Consider the following 10,000-nt stretch of genomic DNA (forward strand, 5'->3'; position numbering starts at 1 on the left):
TAGGGATCAAAACTTAACTTTTCGAAAAATTCAGCTAGAAAATAGGGTCCAGAAAATTCTAGGTCACCTTTTTAGGCTAAAAATACGTTAAAAATGGGCAATTATACCATTTTTTAGACGTTCGAAAATCCTAGGACAGGAAGGCAAGCAAGAAATTTTACAACAACTGTTGCGAAAATTCTAGATCTCAAATCGTCTTCCGAACAGATATTTTCCGAAAATTGACGTTGAGTGCCCCTGATGTATGATAAAGAATAAATTTCTGTTTTATATCAATGGCCTACAACATTCTAAGATATTTATTCCCTTCATCTTCTTCGAGTCCCCTGATAATCTGGGCATTACGCATTATGATCCCTTTATACTTGCATAGGTGAATGAATGGAGTGCCTTTATTTAACGAGATGAGTCTTACAGCTTGTATACAGGAGTCAGTTATAAAATAAAGACCTAACAATGACGTGATAATGACTATGAAAAGTTAAATTCTACCGAACTTCTGAGAGCCTTGTACTGTGTAAGTGCAATAATTAAATGTTGAAAAAAGATCTAATTTAAATAAAATTCTCGTCTCAATGCCTCGCAGTTGAGGCGGAACAGCATTTACAGTGCGACGCGCCTTACCGTAGTCAGCTAACAAAGTTCTTTTCACAAATTGTCCGCCAATCAGGATGTGTAAATTTGAATGACAGTCACGCATTCTTGCAAAGTTCGCACAGTTGTAAGTTTAACACCGTTGCATTGCTATAGGTTGTTGAGTTGACGTACTTACACTTAATTGTCGAATTTGAAAGTTTGTTGGGTGGCCACGGTAAGGCGCGTGTTTTGTTTTTATACGTTACTCCAGTTCTGCCTGTTTCAGCTCTGAAACTATGTGTTCACTGAAGGTAGCTGTTTTTCATAAAATGAAACCTTTAAAAGCGGGCGAATCGTTCATATCTTTAGTATTAAATCTGGGTACAAGCATCCTAGGAGATCGAGAGCTCTGCAACGAGCGAATGGTAAATGCTAGTGCTTGGGGAATTTGCGATAAATCGTTGATCGTTATCTGTGGAGGGTAGTGCTGATGCTAGCTTTTCTTGAATCAGAGCAGAATATCAATTCATCAGACTGCCATTCTCCTTATCACTCAGTACAAGATTGCCGTAGTCTCTTTCGAGAGAACCGATGCTCTTGCGTGCTGTTGGAGTATTTGCTTCATTGAATAGCTTCCAAATTACGGTAGTTTTTCTTCACTTCGTTTCTAACTTGCTTCGACTTTAGCCAAAGTTTGGGGCTGACTGTGGCAATTATGAGCGCTACTTTAGCAGCTGCGAAATGAAAGCTTGAAAATTTCTTACAGCTTGCGGGCTCCCTCTCAGAAGATGAGATGAGAGCCGATGCTCTCGTGCTAGTTGTTGGAGTATTTGCCCTATTGACTAATAGCTTCGAAATTACGCTTGTTTCGCTCCACTTCTTCAAGAAGTAGCTGTTACCAGTGAAATCCGTTCTCAGTAAGCAAGGTTAAATTGTTGATCCTCATTTTCCCTACGCACTCAGATGAATTAAAACTTTTGGTGGAGCCTAAATTAAGCCTAGAGAAAAATTAGGGTCAGGTTAGGATTAGTTTCGGTTATTATACAAGATAAATTTGCGTAATTGCTTATTGAATAGCTTCCAAATTACGCTAGTTTTTCTTCACTCCTGTGAAAAATTTGGTGAGGTAGCCGGGTTTGGGTTACTATACAGCAACGTTACTTCGTTCCTAGCTTGCTTAGACTTTAGTCAAAGTTGGTGGCTGACTTTCGCAGTTATAAGCGCTACTTTAGCAGCTGCGAAATGAAAGCCTAAAAAATTCAATTAGCTTCCGGGCTCCCTCCTAGAAGATGTTTGCTGATGACTTTAGCCTAGCTTAGCCAAACTCAGAACCTCAACTGTTGGCTACCAGACAAAAAAAATAATTTTGAATGTAACCTGAAAAAGAAAATTTTTAAATGTGACATAAACCGAGAAAATGATATAGACAAATTCAGTATTCAGTGTGACAAGATTTACAATAACTTCAATCATTATGAGAAATCTATCGGGAGAGTTGATCTTACAAAATCCTAGGGTGTTACTATACCCGAGGGGCTCCCTTGGTCTGAACACATGGACACATGAGTACGAAGTACTTATACCTTAAAACGCATACGACTCTACTGCAATGCAAATCTAAAACACCTTAATACAATCTCACTCTCAGGACTTTAAGTCAATCTGACACTCTCTGAGTGACAAGCTTCAAAAGTTACAAAGCTTCAAATCGTACGTCCTCCTTTAGTCTAAGATCACTTGGCAGAAGCTATCAAAGATCTAACTATTATAAAATTAAACACAACATAAGAAATATCGTGATTAAGTAAAGTACGATCGTCCTGGTGAGTGTAGTCCTGAGAAGGACTGTTTAAGATGACATTGACTGATGTTTCGACAACCTGAGTGGAAGTCGTCTTCAAAGTCAAGTTATTTGTGTAACGTCAGTAGATACTATAACAACACCGGTCGTAGATCTCACTGGTCAACTTATTCGTGATGCTATTGGTCGACTGTCAGTTGAGCCCAAATGAATACGTTAGGCAATAATGTGATGCAATAAATCAGTGTGTTGTGTCTGTTGTTGATGTCGTCGATGAGTCATTTGTAGGGTGCGGGAAGTTGGAGGCATCGGTTTATTCGTGTCTGTTCTAAGTCAGTAAATCAGCTCTCCAGTACGATCCGGTGGTAGTAGTTAGTGTTGTTGGTGACACATACAACAGAGTCCCAGTCGGCGATTCTATGGTTTGTCTGTAGATGGTGTTCAGCAATGTTATTGTTGGTGTCACCGTTTCTCGTGGCTCGTTTGTGAGTAGTCAGATGAATAAGTTAGGCAATAATGTGATGCAGTAAATCAGTGTGTTGTGTCTGTTGTTGATGTCGTCGCTGAGTCATTTTGTAGGGTGCGGGAAGTTGGAGGCATCGGTTTATTCGTGTCTCTTCTAAGTCAGTAAGCCAGGCAAGCAAGCGCCAAAGAGGCTAACATGTAGGGGCAGAGAGGCCAGAGAGGCTAGCATGTAGAGGCTAACATGTAGGGGGTTCTGAGGGAATTCTCGTCCAGAAAATTTGGAAATCTTAAAGCTCGGGAATGTTACTTTCCTCATTCTCAACGAGATATCAAAAAAATAAACATGGATTAACCGTAAAATGACAGATTTATACATATATAACTTAATAAATATGTCCCAGACTTACGTATATTCCGGCCTTAACTCTATGCTTTCCTCATTTTGTTTTGTTTTTCCTTTTGTTAGTTTTCTTTTTTTTCACGTTTTGCGGGTTTTTTGAAATTTTGTTAATTTTTATAACCATCTCATGATAAACCAAATACCACGCGAACTTTCTGCGTCCAGAAACTGGGGAAAGCGCCTTCCAGAATGAGGTGAATAAAATTTAGACATCATATTTTTGATACAAAATAACAATACTTACCCCGAATCACTTCAGAATCTGAAAGAAGAAGAAGAGCAAAGACATTGTCAACGGTAAATTGTTGAATACAGTTTCAATTAAGAGCCAATTGGCATCAGTTTACACAGCAAGTCAATCTATGAAATCAAACGCCGCCTTTGTCCGTAGTTGTGCTATCTTATCAGGGGCACCCAACCTCAATTTTCGGAAAATATCTGTTAGGAAGACGATTTGAGATCTAGAATTTTCGGAACATTTTTTGTAAAATTTCTTGCTTGCCTGCCTCTCCTAAGATTTTCGAACATCTGAAAAATGGTATAATTGGCCATTTTTAACGGATTTTTACCCTAAAAAGGTCACCTTGAATTTTGGGGAGCCTTTTTTTCTGGCTGAAATTTTCGAAAAGGTACGTTTTGATCAACCCTATAGTTTTCGGATCACCAGACTTTCGGCTAGGAAATCCGAACAGATGAAAAATTTTTAGGGGATAAAAATTTGCCTATATCTACCTTTTAAATACTAAAATACGTTTACCAATGCTACGTTGAAGTGGTTTTGAACTATATTCTCGTTGGGTGCTCCCTTCTTATGAATATAACTTCGTGTTACACCGAATCTTCCACTGTGATAAAGAACCTTCGTGCCTAAAAACGTGCAGTTTGGCAGCTAGATCAAGGACATACGCACAAGAAAATGGCAACATAAAGTATTTTCTTCACCTCTGTTGCACACTTCGTATCTCGATGGAACGTGTTATGACTAGCCAAATAAATAGCGTCTGCTGAGATTCTTTATAAGTAACAGAAAACTTGACAGGCCTAAGTTCAAAGTTCAGGCGATGATTTTCTCTTTTCAACAACGTATTGTTCAAAAAACTTTCCCTATTTAATTTTACAGAAAGCTAACTTACAAATAACTGACAAATCACCTTCATGCCTACAAATTTGTTTCCTACACCACTGTTATACATTTCGTGTCTTGTTTAAATGCGTTCTGATCTCAGACATTCTAAATAGACATTTAACGAAATTATTTGCTTCTCGGGGCTATTACAAGGGGTAAATGGAGTCAAAATTAACGGTTCGAAGTATATATAATAAAGAGTAAAAACATCAACCAAAAATCATTTGTTTTTTTATAGTTTATTAGAGATCGCTCATTCCCCTGAAAATTACAAATCTGCCAGAACGCCATGACCCCGTATTGGTGCCCAATCCCTCTCGTTTTGCATGTACCTCAGTCCTGGTGCCCGAGGTATTTCCAAAATAAATTTCGTGGTTGGCCATCCAATTCAGTACTTTACTATTACATGTATCAAGTGGAGTGTTTAGACAGAGTGCAGACTGACACTGGTACCAAATAAGGGGACGAAAGCGAGGCTTGGGGAATAGCGCGCGAGAACTTTAAACTTACACCGAGGAAAGATGGGAAGTAATGTTTTCGTCTTGAGCGTTAGTCGTAGTTAAACGATGGTTAAATACTATGCAGTGTGCAAAAGTGGGAGTCAAAACAACCCAAATCTCTCGTATTTTCGCTTTCCATCCGATCAGAAACTACGCAAAAAGTGGAGAACATTTTGTCGAAGGGCGGACGAAAAGTTGAAGACGCTTCCAGATCCTCGGATATGTTCGCAACATTTCAGTAGAGAAAACCTTAAAAGGGCGCTTTTCGGAAAGATTGAAGTCATTTCGTGTGGTGTACCAGCAATATTTGATCCGAAACAGTCTGCAGCAAAGAGGGATCCTCCTAAAGAGAGGAAAAACAAGCGGGATCGTCGAGCACAACACTTGGCAGATAATTAATAAATAATAATAATAATAATAATAATAATAATAATAATAATAATAATAATAATAATAATAATAATAAATGGAATATTCACCCAGGATAAGCCTTCAGTAAAAAGTACTGATATCAAAGGGGTCCTGCTGACTAATAATTAAAAAAGTTATTAATAAAAAAAGCACATATTAAGCAAAAACACGCACTAAGTTAAAAACCATCAAAAACTATAATAGAAACTACAATAGAAATGACAAGTAACAATCACCCAAATCTTTCCTAAATAAAACTCTAGAATTAATATTTCTTAAACTTAACGGCAATGAATTAAAAATCGAGGCACCTAAGAAATAAAAACTACGGCGCGCAAAATCCAGTTTGACCTTTGGTAGTTTTACTGTTTTCTTATTGTTTCTAGTATTTAAAGCGTTATGATGTAATCGTTGAAAGTAATCTTTGAATGGATAACATACAGTTCCATTAAGGCAGTCAAATACAAAGCAGCCCGCTCTCTTTTGTAAAAAGTTGTCAATTGTTAAAAATCAAAGATCACAGTTCTGCGGACTGCATTTTGGGGAAATGATTTCGAGGCTTCGGGTCTCAATGGAGCGGATCATGCGTTTGCGGGACTCTGACCATCCAAGACTATTATAACCGCAATACGCAAATATTGGCATAACCATCGATTGACAAATTCTTTGGGCACTAAGAGTATTAATGCTGGAACGGATACGCCGTAAGAGGTTCACTCTTCCTGCTACCTTCTTGTACATTTTTTGAAAATGCGTTTCAAAAGTAATTGTCGGGTCCAGATGCACGCCGAGGTATTTATAACATGTAGTGGTGTTGATGGGAGAATCATTGATTGATAACTTGACTTGACAGTCTTGATACAAATTTAAACGTTTTCCGGTACCAAACAGCATCACCTCGGATTTACACTTCTTCAGAGTAAAGATAAGTTTATTTTGACGCAAACCAGTTAGAGAGATTATCTAGGTCCTGGGAAAGGTTGCTTTGTATCACATCGATATCACTTGAGGATGTAAAAATCACTGTATCATCAGCATAGGTAATTATCTTACAATGACGAAGGGGACTATGCACATCATTAAAGAAGATGAGAAAAAGGGGAGGCCCAAGAATACTTCCTTGAGGAACTCCAGTGTTAATTGGATTTGATTCAGAACGGACACCATTAAATTGAACAATCTGCTTGCGAAGAAATAGATAATCAGTAAACCATTGTAGTTCCATATCATATACGCCATAACGGGACAGTTTACTTAATAGAACGGGATGACTGATGGTGACAGAGCTACCGGCGAAAAGGCAAAGGGCAGAAGTGCAGGAAAGTAAAATTGGTATAATGTATTCATCAGCAGAAACTGGAAGTACAGCAGAGAACACCGGTGTGATCAGCGATCACGATTACGTGGACCGATTTGAAAACTTGGACGAGCAACACAGAAACGGGCTATGCCAGACGGAACTTACAATGGAAGACTTCGCCAAAATGGAAAGGGGAATAAATCAGTCTTTGATTTCAACCCCAGCCTCCAGCGAAGAAGTTAAAGTTGGCGCTAATGCTCAAAGAAGAAGAGAGCAAGTGGTTCAAGAAGCAACGAATCTGTAAAAATTTACAGAGGCATTGCGTCACTATCGTGTTTCATAATTCTCGTCAATAGACCCTTCCACGGTTTTTGGCATCATCTCGGTTGGGGGGTAGACACGGCTAAATTTACAGTAAATGTATGGGATTTTGGCTGACGTTGAAATGCTTTAGCGCCCCTAAAAGGATAATTTTTCACAGTGAAAGTGTCTTTTAAAGACATTTATACTGAGACTATTTTCATGAAATATAAAGAAAAGATTCAGGCTACAATGACCATAAACGAATTTTTAAGATTTCATACAAACCCTCCTAAAATCATCACGGCAAATTGCCACGAAATAAGAAGTAACATGAGGAGATTTATTATTCGAATTTACGGACGCCGTACCTTCCTTTCAGTTGAATGAATGATATCAATAAAACTATCTAAAGTAGTGGCAAAAGTTGGAAATCCGTCACTTTTTAGCGGCGCTACAGCGGTTCAAAGTCGGCCAAAATCCCTTTCATTTACTGTAATTTTAGCCGTGGTTGCCCCCGGCATCCAAGATGGCTTCAAAAACCGTGGAAGGGTCTATACCCTCCTCCTGTATGCAGGAAAAATAAATTATTGGGGTAAGAATAAGCGTCAAAAATCCTACTACCAGAATGATCCTGAGAAGGGAAAACCACGGCGAAAACACGATGTTGGATTGGAAGAGCAGTTTATTCTTGTTCTGTTGCGGCTGAAACTAGGTCTCATGGAAAGGCATCTTGCCGACATGTTCGCAGTTTCTGTCAGTACAGTTAGTCGGATTTATATGACATGGGTTCGCTTTTTAGCTCTGACTTTTAAAGGTTCACTACTTCACTGGCCATCAAAAGAGGAAATTAAGACTCATATACCTAATTCGTTTTCAAAATATCCAGGTACACGCGTCATGATCGATTGCACTGAGTTCTTTATTGAAAAGCCTTCCTCCCCAAGTGCCCAAAACGCCACGTTACTAGTAGGAATTACACCATCTGGAGCTTTTTCTTTTATCTCCAAATTATGGTCTGGGAACCACAAGTGACCGGCGAGTTACTCAAGAAAGAGGTCTGATAGACCTTCTAGAAGAGGGAGATCAAGTCATGGCGGACAGGGGTTTAACAATCAATGCCCCCCCTTTTACTAAAGGTAACCAATCCTGTTCTTGCTATCCCTAGAATGGGAATTTCTCTCCAGTTTTTCTCGTATATATTCTCTTTCCAACCCCCACTTACTAAAAGGTAGGCAGTCACTTCCCTCTGCAGTGAGTGGGGTACTTACAATAGTTGACTATACTGTAGAGGTAAATTAGATGTAGTCATCCCTCTGTAGGTATGTGAAAGGGGAGCCATTTTCTATTGAAGCTATATGAAAGGGGTAACTTTTCTGCCAAAAATGGTATGTAAAGGGTGTGGACCTAGGAAAATTTTTGAGTACAGTTTTAATTTCCACTGGGGTAAACAATTGTCAAGAAAGGCTAGCAAAGAAACAAGTTCAATTGCAAAAGTGAGGATACACGTTGAAAGAGCAATTGAGAGGTTGAAAGTTTTTCCATGGAAAAATGCCATTAACATCTTTAAAGTTAATTAACTAGGAAGTCATTGTGTGTGCTTCATTGCGTAATCTTTTTCCGCCTCTAGGCAAGTGGGAGTTTTTTCCAGTATCGTAAGATTGTATTCAATTTGAAGAGCCAGAATCAATTTGTTGTTGTAGGAATGTATTTTAAAACTAGGTGAACTGACACCAGTAATTAAGAACTATCAATCTTGGAGATCTTTAAAATAATATTCATAAGTTGAAAAAGATCTCCAGCCTGTAACAATTTTTTACATTTATTGTTGGGGTTGGGACACTAAGCAGCTATAGCCTGCGAGCAGAACCTCCGAGGGACTGGGGTTGGGGGTAGAATGAGAGCCTGCCCGCAAGGCTTTGTATTCTGAATGTCGCGTCCAAATTTTGGACGCAAAATACTGATTGGCTGAAATGAAATTACCTCGTGACGTCACCAGTGACAAGCTCCGACAATAAGAAAGCCTCTTCGCTTCGCAGAGATGAGGTGGTCAGAAATGCGTCTGAGAAAATTGTAGAATGTTGCAATTTACCATAACTTTACATAATTAAAGGTCGGGCGACGCGATGCAATGGCTTCTCTACTGGAAGGAAGGAAGTTCTATCTCTGTTATCCACAGGATTCGGAAAAAGGCTTATTTCCCAACTGTTTTTCGTAGCGGCCAAAATACAACGAGGGCGACTTCATGTCACCGTGGTAGTTTCCTGTCTTCGACAAAGCATTATCGCTGATCACATTTGGACAAAAATGGGCCTTTCGGCTGCCTCTGTTGCTGATTTAACGATAGAGAACGATAGAGGAACTCTACACGATTTTAGCAAGTATTTGGTTAAGCCGAAAAGGCGACTCCACAAATGATTGCTCGATCTCCTCGTAACTCCGCAAATACTCAATAAACCTTTGAAATAAATTGGTGTAGGTATTAGAATATTGTAATGTATGTAATGTCTTGATTCATTAAAATAAATTAAAAAAGATAACCCCGCTTCGCTTTACCGAAATTTGGCAGCAGTTGTGGTCGACGATTCTCACACAGAGGAGATGCGGTCAGGGAAAACGAATTTCTCTATTACGATTCCCATCGTTTGAAGTTTGTGTGCTTAATTTTTCCCTAACGAACGAAACATTTTTTCCGCGGAAGGGACTTCGACGAATTACCGTAATGAATATTCAGCTACGCTTTACAGCATCAGCAATAGTTGTTATAGGCTTTTCTGGCGAAGTCTTCCTTCCTTTACAGTTTTTTTTTTGAGTTTCTGCCTCGAGCAAATTGAAATACACAACGGGTGGCTTTCTGTTTTCTGTTCTTTTTTCAATGTTTACTTCGGGTGCGCGCTGATTGGCTAATTTTTGACAGCTCCCTCAGCGTGACATCAGGAGGCGGCATTCAAAATTCAAAGGGATGCGTGCAGGGCTCTCCTTCTCTCCCACCGAGGAGAGAGAGCCTGCTCGCAGGCTAAAGCAGTTACAGCCCCTGGACATTTCTAAATGTAATAGAGTTAATTACCAGATCACTTCTATACAGGATAAAATTAATGTGATGTACTTGTTATAAAGTATC

The sequence above is a fragment of the Montipora capricornis genome, chromosome 7 (assembly GCF_036669925.1).
Source record: "Montipora capricornis isolate CH-2021 chromosome 7, ASM3666992v2, whole genome shotgun sequence".
NCBI classification, from domain to species: Eukaryota; Metazoa; Cnidaria; class Anthozoa; order Scleractinia; family Acroporidae; genus Montipora; species Montipora capricornis.